A 23,055-nucleotide genomic window follows, 5' to 3' on the forward strand; every position below is an offset into this window, starting at 1 on the left:
CTAGAAAACAAGGTAATTCATTTCAGAATTCAATTCGAGTTGCTAACAACAGAAGCTTGCCTCGAGAGTGCGAGTCAATAGTTCGTGTTTCAACATCAAGTTCAAAGACACAATGATAGGAATATTGTAACTCAAAGATCATAGATTAGCCTAACTTCTTTTCATTTTTGTTTCGGTGTAATAAGGAGTTTAGAAAGCAGTAGCAGCGACAACAGCAGTGAAATTACAGCTTCTCGGTAGTCCCAGCTACCTAAACATCAAGAACTACACTAACCTGATTCCTTTATAGCCAAGGATATGTAGGAAACCTCGAAATCAAGGTTCGGTTAGATATTTCAAAAAATGCTTCCCACGGAGTATCCAAGCAGGCAAAAATCGCTCATATTCGCTCACTTTATCTTTGCCCGAAAACTCTTCGTGTTTCCGAGCAAAGAGGGGCAGCTGTGAGCACGTGATTTTTTCCCAACCCAAAATACTCCTACAAAATCACAAAATAGATTTTTGTAGTTTATTTTAATTTTTTTATAGAAGTTTTTAGGAATATTTGTTTAATTATACGCATTTTAGGTACATTTTTGCATACATTAAAATCATAGAAAATACAAAAAATTATATTAGAGTTTCATAGATTGCATTCTTAGTTTGTTAGTTGCATTTATGTTTAATTATTAATTAATCGCATCAACAAAACAAAATAAAAAAATAGTATATACATTATTCCATTTTTTTTAGTTTTAGTTTTAGTGTTCTTCTTTCATTTGTTCTAAAATGAATTAATCATTTTAGTGTTTGAATTAGCTAATTGAATCAATTTCATTATTAGGTCTTGTTTGTGATTTAATTTAGGTTTAATTAAATTTATTAGTGATTGGTAATTAGTATTAATTGATATTAGTTAATTAGTATTAAAATTAAATAATTAAAGAGGGGGAAGACTTTGTTTGGAACTTAAATTGGGCAAATTAAACTGCTGAGCCCAAATTTTTTGCTTGGATCCGCCCCAATCAGCCCAACCTTGCCCAGTCCAACACCCATTTAGTAGCCAAACGACGTCGTTTTGCTTATTAAAATCCCAGCCGTTGATCTCCCTTGATCAAATGGCTGGGAATTGACCTACCCCACCCCAAACCCTCAGAACCCTACCCATTCCCCATCTCTCTCCAAATCCCAACCCTAGCCACCCCCAAAATCTTCATCACCCTTCGCTGCCTGTCGTCTGCCAGAAATCGCCCCATGACGGCGGTTCGTCCCCAAATAACACCAAATTAACACCCCATACTCCTTACACCAGCCTAATCACCATTCCACCACTAATCTCACAAAAATACCAACCAATTCCCCTTAATTTCAAATATAGAATCCAGAAACCTAACTCCCCCCCCCCTCCTTTTTTTGATTTTTGGGTTTTTTCAACTCGATTTGGCCTAAAGTTTGCGTTGATAGATTGCTCTCAACAAGAGAAATCGATTAACGTTAGTTTTGAGTCACTCCGAGGTCGTCCAATTTTGATTGACCTGCCGGAATCCGGCCAGCCTCGTGGGAATTCGTTTTATGTTTAATTTCTTTCCTCTTAGTACTTTCCAGGCCAATTGTGTTGTTCCATGTTTATTTGTTTATTTTCATTCATTTTTCTTAAATTTCGACAATAGACTGTGATTAATCTTTAGTTTAATTGTTAGTGTATTGGGTTTGACTGTTAATCGCTTATTTATTAGTTAAATTTAGATGTTTAAGAAAATCGAATCTTTTTTTTTATTAAGTCAATAATTCGGCTAGGTTTTTATTTTTTCCTTGTGTTTGGGTAATTGTTTGTTACCATGTTTGTTTGTTCTGATGTTGGTCTTCATTGTGACTGGGAAGGTTTGAATGCTACTTAGAAGTAAGGGGGGTTATTGGTAATAAATGAAAGTTTAAGGGGTTTAATTGGGAAGTAAAAAGAGGAGAAACTTCTAGACTTGGACAACTGTCCATTTCTAGTCTTCAAAAGATGCTGAATTTTGATAAAGGGTGGGACAACTGTAAAAATTGGTTAGAAAAGATTCTTTTTCCTTGAAATTTAGGGAGAGCACATGGGTTTTTTCTCATCTCCTATATACGTAGAACTTTCCCCTCACTGAAGGGGCGGAGAACAGACTCTAAAAACCTCTCAAAAAATCCAGCTCAATTCTCTACTTACTAACTCTTTACAAAGTTTGGGAAAACATTTTCTTTTTGATTTTTTGGGTTCTTTAGTTGAGCTATGATTTGATAATGGAGTTGGTTTGATTATTACTGTTGTTCCTTGCTGCTGAGTCCATCACACCTTGTTGATTTCTAAACATACTTTCTTGTTGTGCTTGTTGTATCCAGGTACCACCTTGAAACCTTGAGCTGCAAGTTAAATGTGATGATATGAATGTTTTGAGACTAATACAGCAATGTCATCAGTAATTAGCCCTTATGTTTTGTTAACTCATGTAACTCTTTTCTTGGTTAGTTAATATCATGTGTTGTCTTTTACTAGTAGATGAAGATTCGTGTTTGGTACATAAGATTCATGTGACTGTGGCTTCTTTCTTACACTTCATCTTCTCTGCAATTCTGTTTAACGTCTGAGGCGTGTATAGCGATTTCATTCAGCCCTGTTTGAATAGTAATATAGGATGAATTTGTTAAGTGTGCACCTGTAATATTTTTGTTAAGTTTTCTTTTGTTTTGTTGAATTTTAAGTGAAAGTTTGGTTGTGGACATGTGCTCCCTTGTTCTGTTAAGTTCTGGAACTGCTATTTTGGATTCATTTTGGTCTTAAGTTCAACCTAGATAAGTTTAAATCTATCCTAAATTCTGTCTCTGTTTAACATTTGAAGTTATGAGAACATTAAATAAAGAACCTGGTATCCACTGATTTTTGCCTCATCCTTGTGTTGCGTACGAACTGTGTGTATTACTGACCTAAGGATCCACTTTTAGTCCCTTCTATGTCCATTCTGCTTTACTTAGCATGAGTCATAAGGTTTAGGGGTTGGTTAATGGTTTAGGAAAACATCAAGTTGTATGGAAATGATTCTACTCCTTTTGTGACAGTTTGTTACGCACACACCTTTCCAAAATTGCCTTGCTATATGGAGATTAGCTTTCTTCCGAAGGCCATGTTTTAATTCATTGCATTTAGTTTGTTCAACTGTAGTATTTGATAATAAGGCATGGGCATTTTTCATATTAGTGCATTGTCTCTGGTAAATTGGGTCTAAGCCCATACAATTCCAAAGGATATTCAATGTTAAATTGTCACGTGATATTTGAACCTCTGGTTGCAAGTGAAGTAATTACCCACATTTTTTCAATGTAATTAATTGGTAATTTGGGTTAAGTAGTTTTATATTGTTACTAATGGCATGTGATAAATTAGATGCAAAATATGTTTGGTCAGCCTTTGATTTTTTTCTCCAAAAATTTTATAACATTTTGTGTTACATGTGATTTAGAAGAGGTTAAGTCTCAAGTGGGCCTTAATATCAAAGGCTCTCATGCTGGGAAAAACTGGGCCCATTTCTGGCCCAGATGAGACAGCGTGTTTGGAGCCAGGCTCAATGGGTTTTGGCTCCCGATTTCTTTAACTTTTGGGCTCAATTTCGAGCCCAAATCCGCAACCCGTATCTTCCTCAAAGATTTGCATATATAACAGGCCTCTTGATGGCCCAATATTTCAATGGTTAAAAGCATGCACAACTTTGGACTCCTTAGTTATAATATGTGGCCTGTCAATAAACCGCGAATTAATTTAGGAGGTAAGTATGAACTTTCGTAGTTTGCTTTCAGCACGTAATTGAATCACCACAACTACGGGTACGGTTCCCGTAGCGTAGTTGTGATAGCTAATTTCAAATTAGTTTTAAATATAAAAATTCTTAGTTTGCTGTAGTTGAGTATGAATCTTTTTTGAAATAAATCGAGGCATATCATTCATAAATGAATACCTATCTATGGCCTTTATATTAATGCAAAAACTAGTATGGAAAAACTTACAACATTCGTAACTAGTGTAGAAAAACTTTGAACATTCGTAGTTCACTTTAGGCGCGTTTATAATAAAATTATCATAGCTATTGATACTGTTCCTGTGACGTTGTTATGGTACATAATTTCCAAATCCGGGGGTACATTTATATGACCCGGCCATAACAACTAATATTGTTAATAATTTAATTATGGTGTAAATTGTGGGTACGGTTACCGTGATACGATTCGCAATGTGTACCAAACAAACAGGTGTACAACAACTGTAACTTGTTCTAGAATAATTCCATAAACAATTAAAAGCAGTAAACGGGTAAAAATACACAATAGGTTTAAAATATGTAATTAATCAGATAATTAAGCCAAAAAATAATAGTTGAGCGACTGTGCTAAAACCACAGAACCCAGGAATGCCTAACACCTTCTCCCGGATTAACAAAATTCCTTGCCCAGATTTCTATCTTCTGCGAACTGTAAAACAGAGTCAAACTTCCTCGACTCGATATTATAAACCGGTGTCTTGGGACACCAAAAAATATCCCAATTGGCGACTCTTAATTTGAATAAATAATCCTATTTCGATTTTTGTCAATCTAATTGGAAAAACTCCCCTATACCTCTTTCGGGGTAGAAAAAGGAGGTGTGACAATGGGATTTTACTATTTTAAGGGAGTACGGTGTAATCTTTCTCAACAATATCATACGAATTTTTCCCTACTTCAATTCGCCGTTACGTGTTATCGCAATCAACGATGTTAGAGTAATTGTTAAGAGAACCAGCTCAGGTATGTTAAGGCTATCCCTTATTTCTTTTGGCATGATATATACGACACATACTAAACGAGTAAATGCACAACTTCCAAAAATAACTTTATTCATAGAAATATTAGAGGTGCATATGTTCTTGATTCTCCATGTGTCCTATTATTCTATCATCTATTCATGGGTCTCAGAAAATACGTAAGTTGATAAAGTTTATTTTATGATATTAATCAGAGGCATAATGGCCTTATGACGTACCGAGGGATTTTATTAACATATTTCATATGCATTTCATGCATTTATACATGCACATTGACCCATGACTAGATGGCATTATGTACGCGTATATGTGTATATGGGCTATGGGAAAAGGTTTTGGTATTATATACGCACCACCACTTGATCAGTTGGTATAGGTTTATAATTTGCCCACAGTGATCGAAATGATACGATGAATGACCTCAGAGGCTTGATGATGTTATGAACGCATATTCCTATGCATGGCCTGACATTTATATGCATATGCATAATATCATAAAAATGAAATGATTCACAGAGCTATGCAGACATACATGTCAAGTTTTGTACTCCATATTTCTCTGATGTCTATTATTTACTCATTTTCATTCCTTACATACTCGGTATGTTATTTGTACTGACGTCTCTTTTTTCTGGGGACGCTGCATTTCATGCTCGTAGGTCTCGATAGACAGGTCGAGAGTCCTCTATGTAGGCGATTAGCTTAGTGGAAGATCTTGGTGCACTCCATTTGCTCCAGAGTTGCTTGTTTGGTCAATATTATTTAGATGTATATTGTTCGGTATGGCGAGACTCTGTCCCGACCTTTATGACAATTATGTATACTTAGAGTATTGTAGACAAATATCATGTACGTAAAAGATTGAATGGCCTTGTCGGCCTATGCTTAGTGTACGAGTGGTTATTTTGGTCTTAGAGGCCCATATGTCTTATGTATAAGTTGGTATTACATGTTGTATTCTACCTATTTCACGGCAGCCTCTCCAGCTAGTTATATATGGTAGTATGATACGAAAAGATACGTTATATTGGTACTCGATTGAGTAAGGTACCGGGTACCCGTCGCGGCCCATCGGTTTGGGTCGTGACAAATGAGAAGCGAGAATTCATATTTCGGACATGCATTGTTGAGATCGTCTTGTTTATGGGTGTGTCGTGCACCACACTTATAAGCAGGAGGCTACAAGGCATTTAGGACTGTCACTTATTCTTCTTACTCTAGATCGTGTGGTAGAGCTTCGTTGTAAGAACCCAGTTTCCTAAACACTATCTTATTCATAATACGGCGATACCTACATCCGAAAAGACGGTTCGTAAGAGATATATCAGTGGAAGAATTCAGTCGGAGGAACTCGATTTTGCATAATGCTTATGATGAGTAAATGTAAAGCTTTCAGTAGGGCATGTGCGCAATAAGACTTGCAAGCTTCTTAATAAGGATCCCTATGGTAAGAATGTCTATCCACTATTACGTTAAGGAATGAGAGATTCAGAAGATAGATACATGTTTCAACAAGTAAAAGAAGCAAGATAAAAAAGGGTACGAGGTGCCCAGTTAATGAAGATTATCAGTATTTACAATTCAGCTAGAGCAATATAAGCATTTTTAGTTTAACAAAAGGACGAGATATCAGGATCCGCTTGGGGTTAGAGTAACCCAAAATGGTGAATGGATTATTTGTGTTAGTTGACATTTCCGAAGGATATTGAAAATGTGGTAATAGATCTCCTTGTGAGACACCCAGATGGTGCACTCTAAAATAGTACAACAATATATGAGTACTACAATGATAGGCACTGGAAGCCTGGAAGGGATAAATATTATCTTATTGTGTCTCCCGCCCCTATTAGAGAGAGAATGTTAGGCAGCTCGAAGATCCAGTGGATGGAGCAAAAGGGAGCTAAAACCAAAAGAATGTCTTGTTAAAGTTTTCAGAATAAGGTGATAGACAGAAATGTTAGCAGAAAAATAAGAAGAGAGTTAGTAAAGCATTATGAGTAAGATGTGATACATGGATGACAACGTTAGATCAAAAGGATGACAGTATTATAGAATCCATAAACAAGGAAAGCAAATACAAGAGGTAACAGGCCTTGAGGCAACAAAAGAGTATAGGTCATGAAGTGACATCCTCATTTCGAAAAATAAGTTGGTGACTCTAACATAATTACAGAAGGAAAAGTTATACCTCAAAGTAATAGAAATTAGTATGGATTGCTAAACAAGATAAACTAAACATGAATTAGGGACTGAGTGATTTGATAATGGTTGGCATCACGAGAATTTCACATTGCGTTCCGGCAATAATAGAATGGATAATAGAATAAGATTCATGAGAAATTCAGAAAATGATCATTTAGAAAGACACTTCCCTAAAGCAAGCAATATGAGCAAAGTTAAGCTTAAGGGACTGTATGTGCCAGTTACATGAAGTGTCACCCTCGCGAGTAAGGAAATTTGTTATCCTTGGTACAGAAGGATTACCACAAGGCGAGTAAGGGTCATCAATGATGTGAAAAGACACCAAATGTGAAGAGGTAAAACATTTATACATAGATCATCGTAGCACTAAATCTGAGTACTTCCCTAAAGGGGGGAATATGGAGTGTTTGGCGTTAAGTCAGAACTAAGTGGTTCTAGTAATTATGGAATGGTAAAGGAAGAATGCGATAAAAATGAGAAAGGGATAAGATTGCACTTATTCAAATCCTACAAATATGCTATGATTCCAGAACATTATGCAAACATGACGTCAAGGAGAGGAAGTAAGGGTTTCGACCGGGATGTTGTTGAAAATAAAGAGCCAGCGCAAGATATAAGTAAAGACAAAGGGAATAACCCCAGAAAGATTATGTGGAGTAATGACATGAGAATGGGCCAACGAGTACTTAGTAGTTTATTCAGGAAGAGTCTAGTTGTGGCTAGTCAAGAAGATACAGACAAATCAGCAAGTTGTGCAATATAAATATAGTACAACCCATTATAGTGAATTCAGCCCCGCAGTTATAACATTGTAATACTTGAGATATATTCAAATAGGAGTCGGGGTAGTTAAACGTACCTTATGAGTATTACGAGGATAAAAGAAAGTGCCACTGGGAAGGAAATCAAAACAGCAGTTCAGAAGCAACCCTACAAGCACAAGGGCATGGAGGTAAGCAACTACCGATGATTATAGGCAAGGAAGGACATCAAAAAAGTCCGTAATGAGCTCACAGCTTTACACGAATCAAGGGTTCTCCCTAAGTACTGCAACGAAATACTAGCTGAGAAGGTAAGGAAGAAGGCTTCAACCTAAGCACAACGACCTAAAAAGGAAATGGACATGTAACAACAATCTCATAACAACGTTGTAAGCACTCCAAAGGAAAGTGGCTCCTACCATGGCTAATGGAAGTGAAGTAAAATTAAAAGTAATATTTGATATCATATGAGTTGTATAAAAACTCTGGCAAATATGGACACTAAGATAAGCTAAGTATGGACGCAACAAGGGGGTAGAAAGACTAGGAAAAGTAATAGCTTACATTTAAAGAAAGCTAAGAAGGAACGGAAATAATCATTCCATTATTAATCCAGAGTTAGTTACGTTATAAACGCACTTAAGAGTTTAAAGTTTTATATGTTGACAATCATACAGACATAGAAGACTCCGGTATAAGTTAAAAAGAAAGAATTGAACCCAGGGCATAGACAAATGATTGAGTCGTTAGAAGATTGTATCATGGATATTCCATAATGCCCATGAAAGGCTAAAGTGATAACTAATACCAGGAGCCAAAGATCGGATAGTAGTTTAAGCCTACATAAAGATTGACTATAGGAAAGAGGAAACTAAGGAGATACATCAACTAAGTAAATTAGTAGATTGATTATTGGACCCAAGAAATTATGAACATCATGATTGAGAACATTGCAGGATCACTCTTAATTCAGAGATACAAAAGAGAAAGTACAATAGCCATATTATATAATGTCCCTATGCTAAAGCTAGTTGGAAAAGTAACAGCCTCATAAGGAGTCAGTACGGAGCTCACCGGATAGTGTATGCACCAGAGGTGCAAGTATTATAATAGAGCTTCAAGTTATAGACATAAATTATACTTATGTAGAAAGGTGTTCATGAAAGAGATAGAAGGTACGATGCAAGATTTTAAGGTTGTAAGTAAAGGTGAACAACGTACGAAATACTAAAATGCAGAAGGTTGTGAATAGTCCATACTTTGGATAAAAGGCTAGAAGCGCGGGGATTCAATATCCAGGAATGATAGCGGCATTGTCAGTAGCATATCTTCCAGCCTATGGTTTCTAGGTATCGAGAGATCTAGTTAAGAAAGTAAAAGAAGAGTTTGGGACCATGTGATGTCTCGCTTGATGTTCCAGAATAACATAAGGAAATATATGGTGCAAGCAAGTTGAAGAAAGGTTGCAAGTAGTATAAATGAATATGTAGGTCGCAAGCTAAAGTATGGTAAAGCAACAAGGTTTTAAGAAGATAGGAGTAAGGATAAGAAAGGGCAAGTGAGAAGGTGATGAGAAGGCATAAGACCTCATGACTAAATACATGAAAACCAGAGAGCTGATGGTTTCTCTAAGTTATAAAAAGTTCAGTATTGCCTAAATGAGTCTAAGACTAGTGGCCTTTGGAAGAGATAGAATGCTACCCTGGCAATAGAATGAAGGTGTAACTGTGATAGATGAAGGATGACGTTTGGGCCTTCGATTAAGTAATGATTTCATGAATTGTACAGGAATTAAATAACCATGTAAGGTAAATCACATTGTAATGCTATGAAATACGATTATGGAAGTATAGTATCGTATCGCCCCCAGGTGGATCAAGACAATCACTTCAAATGACACGATGAGACGTAACCCCTAGTAGAAATGTTAAATAAGAGATCAAGTTATCAGTGATAGATGATACATCAATATTAAGGTGAATCGACAATGGATGGACAAATAGTCACCAAGTATGAGGTAAGATTAGGCCGTCATTCTTAAGATGAATAGTAATGAGGAAGCATTAAAAGACTTACATTTATACATATGGGATAAGTAACAAAAGTAGCTTGGAGTTTGGTAGCAGACCTCAGTAACGATAAAACGAAGTAAGAGTTATAGTATAATATGACCTACCTTGATGCACTAAAGTCATACGGATGGATAACTAGGTCTATGAAATAAGATATAACAATAATCGTAAGTTCGACAAATTCAGTATACCTTTAGATGCCCAGAGGGAAATCTTATTAATCTCTATATATGTTTACAAAGTGAGGCCTAGAGATTGGCAAAAAGCTTGAGGAAAAAAAGGACAAAAGAGTCATGTAGGCGCACTTACAGGGAAAATGTCATACAGACTACATGATAGAAGATATCAACAGTTATGAGATTTAAAGGAATTCGATCACAAGTCATGGTGTAGGAAAGAGGCCCAAAGGTGGGAATGCCCTGGCCTTTGGATTTATTTACAGAACAACTGCCTAAATGGAAAGGAGAGTATTGAGGTATTCACAGGAGCTATAAATTATGAAAATGATAAAAGCATCAGCCAACATTCGAGGACGAATATTCCAAAGGGGGAATGATGTTACACCTTGCAGTATTTCATTACAATGATGTTACGCTTTATAGAATTGTAAGGCCCCGGAAAATTTCGCTAAGTAATTTAGGATTTCATGGTGCTAGGTAGGCTAATTATAATATTTTACGTGCTATTAACATGATGGACATCAATTGGATTTGGTAAATAAATGTATAAGTCATAGTGAAGTATAGTGAAGCAGAGGCGGGCAAAAATATTATGTTATCGCATATTGATTATGCTGTCGCATAATTGATTATGTTGTCGATTATGCTATCACATAATGATTATGTTGCAAGTCTGCTGCCCACATATCAATTATGCTATAGCATAATTGCACCACATAATTGACTCCGGGGTTTATTTTTGGAAATTTTCATGCAGTTTTTCATTACAATGATGTTACGCTTTGTAGAATTGTAAGGCCCCAGAAAATTTCGCTAAGTAATTTAGGATTTCATGGTGCTAGGTAGGCTAATTATAATATTTTACGTGCTATTAACATGATGGACATCAATTGGATTTGGTAAATAAATGTATAAGTCATAGTGAAGTATAGTGAAGCAGAGGCGGGCAAAAATATTATGTTATCACATATTGATTATGCTGTCGCATAATTGATTAAGTTGTCGATTATGCTATCACATAATGATTATGTTGCAAGTCTGTTGCCCACATATCGATTATGCTATAGCATAATTGCACCACATAATTGACTTCGGGGTTTATTTTTTGAAATTTTCATGTCCGAAAACACATTGATAAATAAACTTTGGGGCTTCATTTGCGGCTAATTTATACTAAATCTAGAGAGAGGTGAGAGCATTTTAGAGCGAGAAGGAAGAAGCCTAACATTATAACCATTCAATCTTTCATCAATCTTCAATAATCAAGGAAACCAATCACAAGATCTTCATCTAAGAGGTAAGGTTCTATACACTAGACTTTAATTTTGAGTTTTGGGTATAAGATAGGTTATTGAGGTATGATTCTTGGGTGTAATAGTATTATCTATGCATGCATGTACAAATTATATTTGTGGGAAGATTGTTGAACACAAATAGGTAAAGATTGTGTTGGGGAATGAAGGAAATCTTGTAGAAGAGCTTTGAAATCAAGATGCACAACTAGTGTTTGATAAAAATCTCAAATGAGATGAAACCATGAATATCTCCCTAATTTGTGTTCAATTTTGTTATGTCTCAAAGTAGTTTGGGATTTCTAGAATTTCCTGAACGTTGTAGTAACTTAAGGAAGTCTTAAACAAGGTATGTTGGCTAAACTTTCTCTCTTAGAATCGAATTCCATAAATGTTTCCATAAGTTCAAGTTTGGTTGGCTCAAAATTCCTAATTTCTATATTCCGGGTTATTACCTATAAACTTGACTATTCCAAATTATCCTTATGAATGAAGATATATGATCAAAGTATGGATTGTGTATTAAAATGTTACGGCTTTGCGTCGTGTTTCAAATAAAGGCTAGTATGCCAAATTGTGTGAGAAAATTTGATATGCTTAAGACTCATAATTGCTCATATGTATACCTAAAGTCTTGATTGGAAATGTATTGGTGTTAAAATATAAAGTTGTTTGGAAGTTAAATAAGTGAATTGTGGATATGGAGGGTGGCCAACGGTGCCGATGAAATGAAATGATTAATGTGAGAAAGGTTATAGAGTAAGCCTTGATTCAAGTGTTTATAAATGATTTCGGATGTGGATTTGCCTAAAATCTTATATACTCAAGTCATGCCCAAAATTGTGGTTGTGTTAACTAATGATAAATCTTGTAAGTTTTCCCAACGTGTTTTGAGCTCTTACATATTCATGAGTTGAAATTGTGTGTCGCCCTCTTGGGGGAAAGTAGTTCAAGAATTAAATGGTGTTACTTGTCTATGATTTTAACTTGTGCTTTGATTGCTAATCATTTTACTCTATTTATTGGAAAGAAATCTATTGTGTTTAAGTCTTCATTTCTAATGAACTTAAGGTTGTGATTTCTGAAATATATTATATATGTTGAAAATTATGATGACGATCCATGAGAGGAAAGAAATTAAAGTGTGGAATATGAAATACGGTCATTGTGCCATGAAAAAAGAATCGTATGAATGGCCAAAAGAGCAAATAAATTAATGATGTTGTGAGTAGCTAAAGGTACAAATGAAACTAAGTACAATATAAAAGGTTTATAGTGTATAATATGTGAACACTATGGATGGGCTATGAAACACATAGGTGTATAATATAATATGTGAACCCTATGGACGGACTATGAAACGCATAGGTGTATAATATAATATGTGAACCCTATGGATGGGCTATGAAATGCATAGATGTATAATATAATATGCTAACCCTATGGACGAACAATGAAATGCGTAGGTGTATAATATAATATGTGAACCCTATGGACGGGCTATGAAATGCATAGGTGTATAATTTAATATGTGAACCCTATAACGGGCTATGAAACGCATAGGTGTATAATATGATATGTGAACCCTAATGGGATATGAAACGCATAGGTGTATAATATAATATGTGAACCTTACAAATGGTCTATAAAACGTATATGTGCATAATAAGAAAGGGCCGAACGGTTTAGTGAGATGCCTATTTTACACAAACGGTAGGTGGTTTTTATTTCATTTCCCTTTCTTATACATGTTGTTATGATTACATTATATTTTGTATCCCACGTATAGTTCATATGGTTGAATTGACCCCAATGAAGTTCAAAGTGAGGTAAGTATAATAAATACCTGAAATGTAAATCTATGGGACATTTTATAGCAGTTTGACGTACTATGATTTCCTTTTTTATGTGGTTATTCTATTTTGTATGAGGACTTCTAGCTATACATATTAGTGCTATTCAACGGCACTAGCATCTCTTTTACCAGGGGTGCTGTATCTTTAATTGATATAGGTGGTCCCATTGTAGGCGGCATCGATCAGTGATAGCGGTGCACTCTTTCCAGCTGACTTGGTGAGCCCTACTTCATTTCGGGATCCTGTATCTTGTGTTTCTCATGTACTTTGTATTTTGAGGTATAACCAGAGCCTTATTGATGGTATTTCCATATTACTCTCCAGTTGTATTTAGAGGTTGTGTAGACTAGTTGTGGGTGGTGCTTGATATTGGGAACTGAACTAGAAATGTTGGTATTTGCTAAACATGTTCTTAATGAATCTATAAACTTGTAATATTTTGGAAATTATGAATGAAGTTGCCAATGTAAATGAAATGAGAGTTGTTAACGAAATATTGTTAAAATAAGATTAATGGAGTACATCTCTTCTTTATTCAAAGATGAAATTAGGTAGAATGAAATCTAACAGGCTTGCTCAGTCGGGTTTACTCGGTTGAGCACCGGTCGCGCTCCTCAGTTTTGGGGTGTGTCAAACTTGGTATCAGAGCCTAAGGTTATTAAGTGTCCTAGGATATCTTGGAGCCGTGTCTGGTAGAGTCCTTCTTATCGGTGTGTTGTCAACCACATCTATTAGTTGGAGGCTACTTGGGAATTTAGGAATAACACCCTTCTTTAATATTCTGGATCGTGCGGAAAAACTTTGTTATGAAACTATTCCTCCTCTAACTAATGAATTTCTTCAACTTTCAGTACATGGCACCTAAGAAGAGGGTAATAACTGACCAAGGAGCCAATGCTGCGCCAGGAGCAGCCGTCGATTCCGTAATTGATGATGCGGATTAGAACCCGAGGGGTGAGGACATTCCCCCAACTACTACACTGCTCGATTCCACTACACCAGTACCTATATCTATTGAGGGTGCTACTATCCCTCCCACTAATATTCCTATTCTGCCTCCAACCCCAACTTCCGATTCTGGTATTTCTGATGGGGATCTTTAGGGAGCTATCCAGATGCTGACATAGCTAGTGGCCTATCAGGCCCAGAGGCTAAATGCTACACCCAGTTCATCTAGCCAACAAGGGGATTCCACCAGTTCTAGGGTGAACAGATTTCTTCAGCTGGATCATCCAGTGTTTACGGGTGCAAATCTAGAGGAGGACCCCCGGGATTTTATAGATGAGATGCACAAGACCCTAAGGGTTATGCGTGCAACTGAGACAGAGGGAGTAGAGTTGGCTACCTACCATTTGAAAGGGGTGGCCTATTTGTGGTTTAAGTTGTGGGAAGATTCCTGTGAGGGGGGGAGCCCTCCGGCGAGGTGGAGTGAGTTTGCCGACGCCTTTGTAGATCATTTCCTGCCTGCTGAGACAACGGCAGCCCGTGTAACAGAGTTTGAGAGTCTAAAGCAAGGTAGTATGAGTGTGTGGGAGTACCATATGGAGTTTGCGCATCTATCTAAGTATGTGATACACATGTTGCCCACTATAGAGGCTAGGGTGTGCCTGTTTGTGCAGGATCTTAGCCCCTTGGTTATTAATTAAGCAACTACAACTGCCTTGAATTCTGATATGAATTATGGGAAAATGGTGGGTTCGCTCAAGCTACAGAGGAACTAAAGTTAAAAATAAAGACAGAGCAAGATAACAACAAAAAGGCCCGATCTGCGAGCAAATTTAATGGCTCTTATAGTAGGGGTAATGGTAGGAAGGAATCACACAAGAGAGTGTTATCCTGACCCACATAGTTAGTTCTTCCGACCTCAGCTTCGGTGCTACCATCAGTGCCTGATCAGCAGCGATGGGCCATAATATGCAAGACCAAGGCCATATGAAATCTAACCAACAGGTCCAGTCAAGTGGGAGACATAAAATGCAGTAGTGGCCCCGTTGCCCTAAGTGTAGGAGGCATCATCTAGGGGTGTGTCGTAGGGGCACTACCGAGTGGTTCGGGTGCGGAGTTAAGGGACATTAGCTAAGACACTACCCCAGCAACAAAGGAACAACAAGTAAGTCACTCAACCACTTTTTTCCCTTGTTCTAGTGTGTGAATAGGTATGACCATTAATTTCGTGCCATGAATGCCTGACCATGGGGTGATACTTTCTTACATGTCTAGACCTCCAAAATCGGTAAGTTTAACTCATACAGAAATGATGAGGTGAGATGGGAATAGGATTTGAGGCATTTACACATTCTTTCAACGCAAATTAAGTGCTTAGAAAGGATGTTTTTATATTGTGTATTGTGGTGCATCGCGTATTGGTCTCGACGCGGTACTGATGCAATACGGTAGGATGATTTCCTATGTGCCCAGACAGCTCAAGGAGAGAGATATGGGTAACAGTTTATGCACTTGCTCACTCTATAGGAGTATGACATTTTCCCTATTATTGCAATTGCCTCCATGTCCCGGCGTTTCATGTGTCTATGTCGAAGGAGGCAATTGGAAATTCTTTATGTATAATTCTGGTGGAAATTAGTGAAGGTGGAGGTAATAGATAGTTGGCCTATGATGGGTATCTATTTGTCATCCTTGTTAGGTATGTTTGGGAGTGGAGGTTGTTTCCGCGAATGTGTTATGGCAAAGTCTGTAAGTATAAGAGGCAACATTTGAGGGCCGAGAGTATTGTGGAATAAGGTATTTTCTCTTGATTGTATAGCAATTGGTTTTGACTTGAAAGGTACCTTCTAGGTGTTATTATTTAAAAATGTGCAAATCATGTCCAGGTATCCTTATGATAATGTAGTGCTTGTAATGTTGAGATTAGTATTATTGATATATACATTGTGTTATTTTGTCTCGTTGTGGATGTGTTGTTAGAATGGTTTTGGTAATTCTCTAGCAGGTGGATAGGCCTAGTTACAAAGGAGACGCTGCCGAAATTTATGAAAAAATTAGGAGTTAGTCAAAATTTAGGGGCTTGAGGTAGGTGAGAAAAGAGATATATTATGTTAAGTATTTGGAGCGAACTCTACTCCTTATTCGAGGATGAATGATCCTAAGGGGGGGGGGGAGAATGGAAGACCCCGAAAAATTTCGCTAAGTAATTTAGGATTTCGTGGTTCCAGGTAGGCTAATTATAATATTTTACGTGCTATTAACATGATGGACATCAATTGGATTCTGTAAATAAGTGTATAAGTCATATAATGAGTAATTTGGGGTCCAAGTAAAGGCCTAAGTCTAAGTTAAATTAGAAAATTACATAATAGGCTAAAAATTCCAAATGAGTTCGGCATATATACACCTATCAAATGAGTTCGGCATATATATATATATATATATATATAATTTTCCGGGGGCGCTGTATCTTTAATTGATACAGGTGGTCCCACAGCAGGCGACATTGATCAGTGATAGCAGTATACTATTTCCAGCTGACTTGGTGAGCCGCACTTCATTTCAGGGTCTTGTATCATCTATTTCTCATGTACTTTATATTTTGAGGTATAACTGGAGCGTTGTTGCCGGTATTTTCATATTACTCTCCAGTTGTATTTAGAGGCTCCATAGACAGGTTGTCGGTGGTGTTTGATATTGGGAACTGAACTAGAAATGTTGGTATTTGCTAAACATGTTCTTAATAAATCAATAAACTTGTAATATTTTGAAAATTATGAATGAAGTTGCCAATGTAAATGAAATGAGAGTTATTAATGAAATATTGTTAAAATATGATTAATGCAGTACATCTCTTCTTTATTCAAAGATGAAATTGGGTAGAATGGAATCTAACTGGCTTGCTCAGTCGGGTTTACCCGGTTGACTGCCGGTCGCGCTCTTCGATTTTGGGGCGTGACAAGTACTAAATTACGACGATGTTGCACCTTGTAGTATTGTAAGTTGAATTTGTCGTAAGATAATAGACATCAGTCCAAGGAAAAGATTATATGGAGATTTTAAGGATTATGCTATTTCAAACAAGTAATAAGTAAATTCGTGAAGGTGAGAGGGTAAGCAAATCGAAGGAAATGAATTCCATTGAAATCTGGCATTTGGGATAAAATACGGCTCGAGCTAAAATATCTGATATATATGGACTAGTACCATACAAGATACCACACGGCCATGATAGTGAGGTGTATAAGGTATGTCAAAAGTAGTAGTATTTTAAGTAATTTGATTCCTAATTATGGGGATAATTGATTAATGGTAGGGATAATTGTGGTATTAAAAAGGATTATGTGGATAAGGACATTTTTTTGGAGTTGCCACATGGCATTAAGCTAAGCCAAGCCAAAGTGGAAAAATGTCCATGATGAGTAAAAATACATAAGGATGCCTTGGTTACATGTATCCTTTGGATAATTAAGAGAATTGGACATAAGTTGCCTCATTTGGTTTCTTACTTTAATACAATTTAAAAGATATGACCATCAACATTCTTATTTTGGTTTCTTATAGATAACATTACTTGCAAAGATCCAACAACATGGATACTCTTTCGTATGGAACTTTCTTTCTCAAGGGGATTATTATGAACCCTTATAACACTACGATAATTGGATTTTATGATTCTAAGGGAGTACGGTGCAATATTTCTCAAGAATACCACACAAATGTTTCCCTACTTTGATCCGCAGTTACGTGCTGTCGCAATCAACGGTGTTAGAGGAATTGTTAAGAGAATCAGCTCAGGTACGTTAAGGCTATCCCTTCTTTCTTTTGGCATGATCTATACAAAACATACGAAATGAGCAAATGCACAACTTCCAAAAATAATTCTATTCATAGAAATATTAGAGGTGTGTATGTTCGTGATTCTCCATATGTCCTATTATTCTATCATCTGTTCATGGGTCTCAGAAAATATGTAAGTTTATAAAGTTTATTTTATGATATTAATCAGAGGCATAATGGTCTTATGACGTATCGAGGGATTTTATTAACGTATTTCATATGCATTTCATGCCTTTATACATGCACATTGACCCATGACCAGATGGCGTTATATATGCGTATATATGTATTTATATGTATATGAGATATGGGAAAAGGCTACGACGTTATATACACACCACCACCTGATCGGCTGGTATACGTTGATAATTTGCCCACAGTGATCGAAATGATATGATGGATTCCCTCGGAGGCTTGATGATATTATGAACGCATATACCTATGAATGACGTGACATTTATACACATATGCATGATATTATAAAAAATGAAATTATTCACAGAGCTATGCAGACGTACATGTCGAGGCTTTCACTCCATGCTTCCCAGATGTCTATTATTTACTCATTTTCATTCCTTATATACTCGGTACATTATTTGTATTAACATCCTTTTTGCCTGGGGACGCTGCATTTCATGCTTGTAGGTCTCGATAGATAGGTCGAAAGTCCTCCAAGTTGGCGATCAGCTCAGCGGAAGATGTCGGTGCACTTCATTTGCTCAGGAGTTACTTGTTTGGTCTATATGATTTAGATGTGTATTGTCTGGTATGGCTGGACTCTGTCCCGACCTTTATGACAATTATGTATCCTTAGAGGCTTGTAGACAGATATCATGTACGTAAAATATTGTATGGCCTTGTCGGCGTATGTTTAGTGTACGAGTGGTTATTTTAGTCTTAGAGGCCCATATGCCTTATGTATAAGTTGGTATTACATGTTGTATTCTACCTATTTCACGGAAGCCTCTCTAGCTCAGTTATTTATAAAGTATAATACGAAAAAATACGTTATGTTGGTACGCGGTTGAGTAAGGTACCGGATGCCCGTCGCGGCCCATCGATTTGGGTCGTGACATAAAGTTGGGAAGATTTGGACCCTGATAAGTTTGGGCTTCATTTGTTGGGTTGTAGGGTATTGGTATATGATGGTTTATTTATTCAAATATCTAAAATCATACACTTCTTTCACAAGTAATTCCATATTTCATGATCTTGCAATAATCTCAAAGTTTAGGAAGAATAATGAATACCGTTAGAGTGCTTTAGACGCTCTTCTAATTAGTTTATCACGATTATGTATGTGTTCGTATTGCATAATTGTGATTCCCAAAATTAATAAAGAAGTATGCATTCACGCAACTTTGGAAAAAATAATCTTGATATATTAAAATACTATTAATTGTCACCTACTAATGAAAGCTAGGCAAGCCAACCATTTGAATTATTTACACTTTTTCCCATTTTAGTACCTTTACAATTAATAACCAACAAGTGATAAACAGCGGAACATTAATAACGGAAGATTGAAATGTAATAATTTAAGAAAGATGTCAATACCAATCCATACAAACAAACTACCCAAGATTGGTGACACAATTCCACAGACTGTCTAGGAATACTACAAATAAAAGTTTAAAAGATTTATTACAATAATGTGTATGAAATATGTAAAGAAACCGACTAAAGGATGGGAGAAGATGCCAAGGCAAGCGGACGCCTGCAGGATTACCTCGGAATCTCCATCTAGACTGAAGGCAGCCACCCAAGCTAAGGTCTGAATGCTGCTGCTACGGGATCTGCACACAGTGCAGAGTGTAGTATCAGCACAATCGACCCCATGTGTTGGTAAGTGCCTAGCCTAACCTCGGCGAAATAGTGACGAGGCTAGGACCAGACTACCAAACAAACCTGTGTAGTTAAAGCATATATATAGCAAATAATAATAAAGGAAACTAGCAGTTAAAGACGCGGAGGGTACATGTTGTGGGGGAATATCATTTACCAGCAGTAACTCAGGAGAAAAAGCATAAAGAACAATTTAAAATCCGTAGCAAAAAGAATAAGGAAACAATAACAAACCAATATCCACTTTTATCTTTTATTGTTGCAGTGTGCAACTCGATCCAAATCATAAAACACTATTGCGGCGTGCAACCCGATCCATATCATATATCACTATTGCGGCGTGCAACCCGATCTAAATATAATATTATTGCGGCGTGCAACTGGATCCAAATTTAATATTGTTGCGGCATACAACCCGATCAAAATATAATATTGTTGCGGCGTGCAACCCAATCAAAATATAATATTGTTGCGGCATGCAACCCGATCCAAATATAATATTCAACACCAATCGCGAAAGAGTCCTGACAAGGGAACAATAAGGGAACAACAACATCCCGGCAAGGGAATAAATAACATCATAATAAAATCAGGTAACAACAGAGAATCAGTAAATAAACGTAAAGGACAACATAACTCAATTATCAACAAAATTTAGGAAAATCAAGGACAAGTGCACAACATTATCCTTCGTGCTTCGACACTCTTCCTCACCCAAACAATAATCACAAGAAATAAGGGCCAGAAAATAAATGGAATCACAATAAAATCCCAGCAAGGGAACAATATAATAATCCTCTTCTCTTTTCCTTTTCACATTTACTTCACAACTCACTTCACAACTTGAGCCAATGCTCTATAAGGTTTAATCGCCAATTATACTTCCACAATTCATTTTACAACTTGAGCCAATACTCTTCAGTATTCAAATACCAATATTACTTCCACAAGCCTTGCTCAAAAATAGAAATCATCACATAAGGCATGAACAATACAAATAGAGTCACATTAATCATAGTATAAGACTCACGGGCATGCTTGACACCAACGAATAGATACTCGTCACCATGCCTATACGTCATGCTCAACAAATAATACATAGCAAATAGGCCACAACTCCTAATACCTCAAGGTAAGGTTAGACCAAATACTTACCTCTATGCCACGAACACAATTCAAGTCTCAACTATCGCTTTACCTCTTGATCCCACCACCAATTCGCTCGTATCTAGCCACAAGTTACATAACTATGTCAATAATTGCTAAATGAATCAATTTCAATGCATGAAAATAGGTTTTCTAAAGTTTTTCCCAAAAAGTCACAAATTTCCCACGAGCCCACATGGTCAAAACCCGAGGTTCGAACCAAATCACAATTACCCATTCCCCACGAACCCAAATATATAATTTGTTTTAAAATCGGACCTCAAATCGAGGTCCACATCTCCAAAATTTGAAAAACTTAGGTTCTACCAAAAACACCCAATTTTCCCCCCGAAAACCTTTGATTTTGAGTTGAAATCAAGAGAAAAGATGTTAAAGATTAATAAAAACAAGTTAGAAATGACTTACAATCGATTTGGAAGAGTACTTGTCTTTGAAAAATCGCCAAAGAGAGTGTTGGTTTTGAAAGGGTTTGAAAAATGGTTGAAATGCATCTACGTTATGAATTTGCAGGTCGCAGATGTCGCAATTGCGACCAAGGTTAACAGTTGCGAACCCTTCAGAAATCTGCTATTGTCGCATTTGCGACTGTGGGTTGCAATTGTGAAGTCACTTTTGCGATATGATAGTCGCATTGGCGACCAAGTGGAATTCCAGGCCACTTTGCAAATGTGATGAGCCTGTCGCATTTGCGACCCCAAGGCATACCAGGTCCCTTCGCATTTGCGATAGACTTTCGCATTTGCGAGCCAGCCTGCAGACCTGCAACTTACCAGCTAAAAACTTGCAACTCTCTAAGTTAAATTCCACTCTGTGGCCTATCCAAAACTCACCCGAGCCTTCGGGGCTCCAAACCAAACATGCACACCAACCCAAAAATATCATACGGACTTGCTCGTGCAATCAAACCCTCAAAATAACGTCAATAACCTTGAATTTACCACAAAAATCAAAAGAAATCTTATGAACTTTCAAAGTTCCAAATTTTACAACTAAAGTTCCGAATCACGTCATTTCAAGTCTTTTTATTATCAAATTTTACAGGCTCAACTTAAATCATATATAAGACCTGTACCGCACTCTAGAACCAAAATACAGGCCCGATACCAATGGTTTCAAACATTAATTCTTTTCTGCATTTCATAGATAATTCAACGAAACAATTTCTTTCAAAAATTGATTTCTATGGCTTTGGACCTTGGAATTTAGTTCCGGGCATACGCCCAAGTCCCATATTTTACCGTGAACCTCACGGGATCGTCGGAACATGGATTCGGGTCTGTTTGCTCAAAATATTGACCAAAGTCAATCATAATCAAATTTTTACTCTAGAAATTTCTATTTCTCATATTTTTACATAAACGACTTTCTGGATATAGGTCTGGACCACGCACACAAGGTGAGGTAAAAGGGAGGTTTTAAGGCCTCGAAATACAGAATTTATTTCTAATACAAGTGATGACCTTTTGGGTCATCACATTAATTGTGTACATGTACGCGTGACATGATTTTGCCACAATAAAAAATCAGATTCACACACATGATTCGTTTCAAAGTTAATTCCATATTTTAATATTAAAAGCGGATAGATAAAATAAAGTGATCGTGCTAGAATCACGGGATTCGGGAAATTCTTCATACCTTCTCCCCGATCATAAAAATTCCTTACCCAAACTTTATTTTGCAGACCAATAATAAAAGAGTCAAATTTTTCTTTGAGTAGGGATTCAAATAAAAAGTGACTTGGAACACCCAAAAATCATATTTCAAGTGGCGATTCTGTAAATAAAATAATCCCTACTCAAGTTTGTCATGTTAACTGGAAAAACTATTTAACCTATAATCCATAACATACATATCTTTTTTTTTGGGGGGGGGGGGGAGGGTTAAAGGAGGTGTGACGATTCCTCTAGTGAAAATGTTATTTTTATTTGTGTTGTTAATAATTCAAATGTAATTCATTATTGGAAATAATATTGATTATGTTAGAAGTAATTTTCATATTTGTAAATAAAAAATCTAGTAAGTTGAACTGAATAAATTCGGAAGAGACTGAATCGAACCGGATATATACTTTTAACAAACTCTATAGTCAAACAAA

The 23,055-nt window shown here is 36.6% G+C and overlaps 1 long non-coding RNA gene across 1 annotated transcript; it reads left to right on the forward strand.

Moving 5' to 3' along the window:
- The first annotated feature begins 2,051 nt into the window (after positions 1-2,051).
- Positions 2,052-5,712, forward strand: LOC142174893 (uncharacterized). Its single transcript, XR_012703975.1, has 2 exons — positions 2,052-2,349; positions 5,458-5,712. It is a non-coding gene; the product is annotated as an uncharacterized LOC142174893 (long non-coding RNA).
- The last annotated feature ends 17,343 nt before the right edge of the window (positions 5,713-23,055 follow it).

This window comes from Nicotiana tabacum, chromosome 20 (assembly GCF_000715075.1).
Source record: "Nicotiana tabacum cultivar K326 chromosome 20, ASM71507v2, whole genome shotgun sequence".
Taxonomy (NCBI): domain Eukaryota; kingdom Viridiplantae; phylum Streptophyta; class Magnoliopsida; order Solanales; family Solanaceae; genus Nicotiana; species Nicotiana tabacum.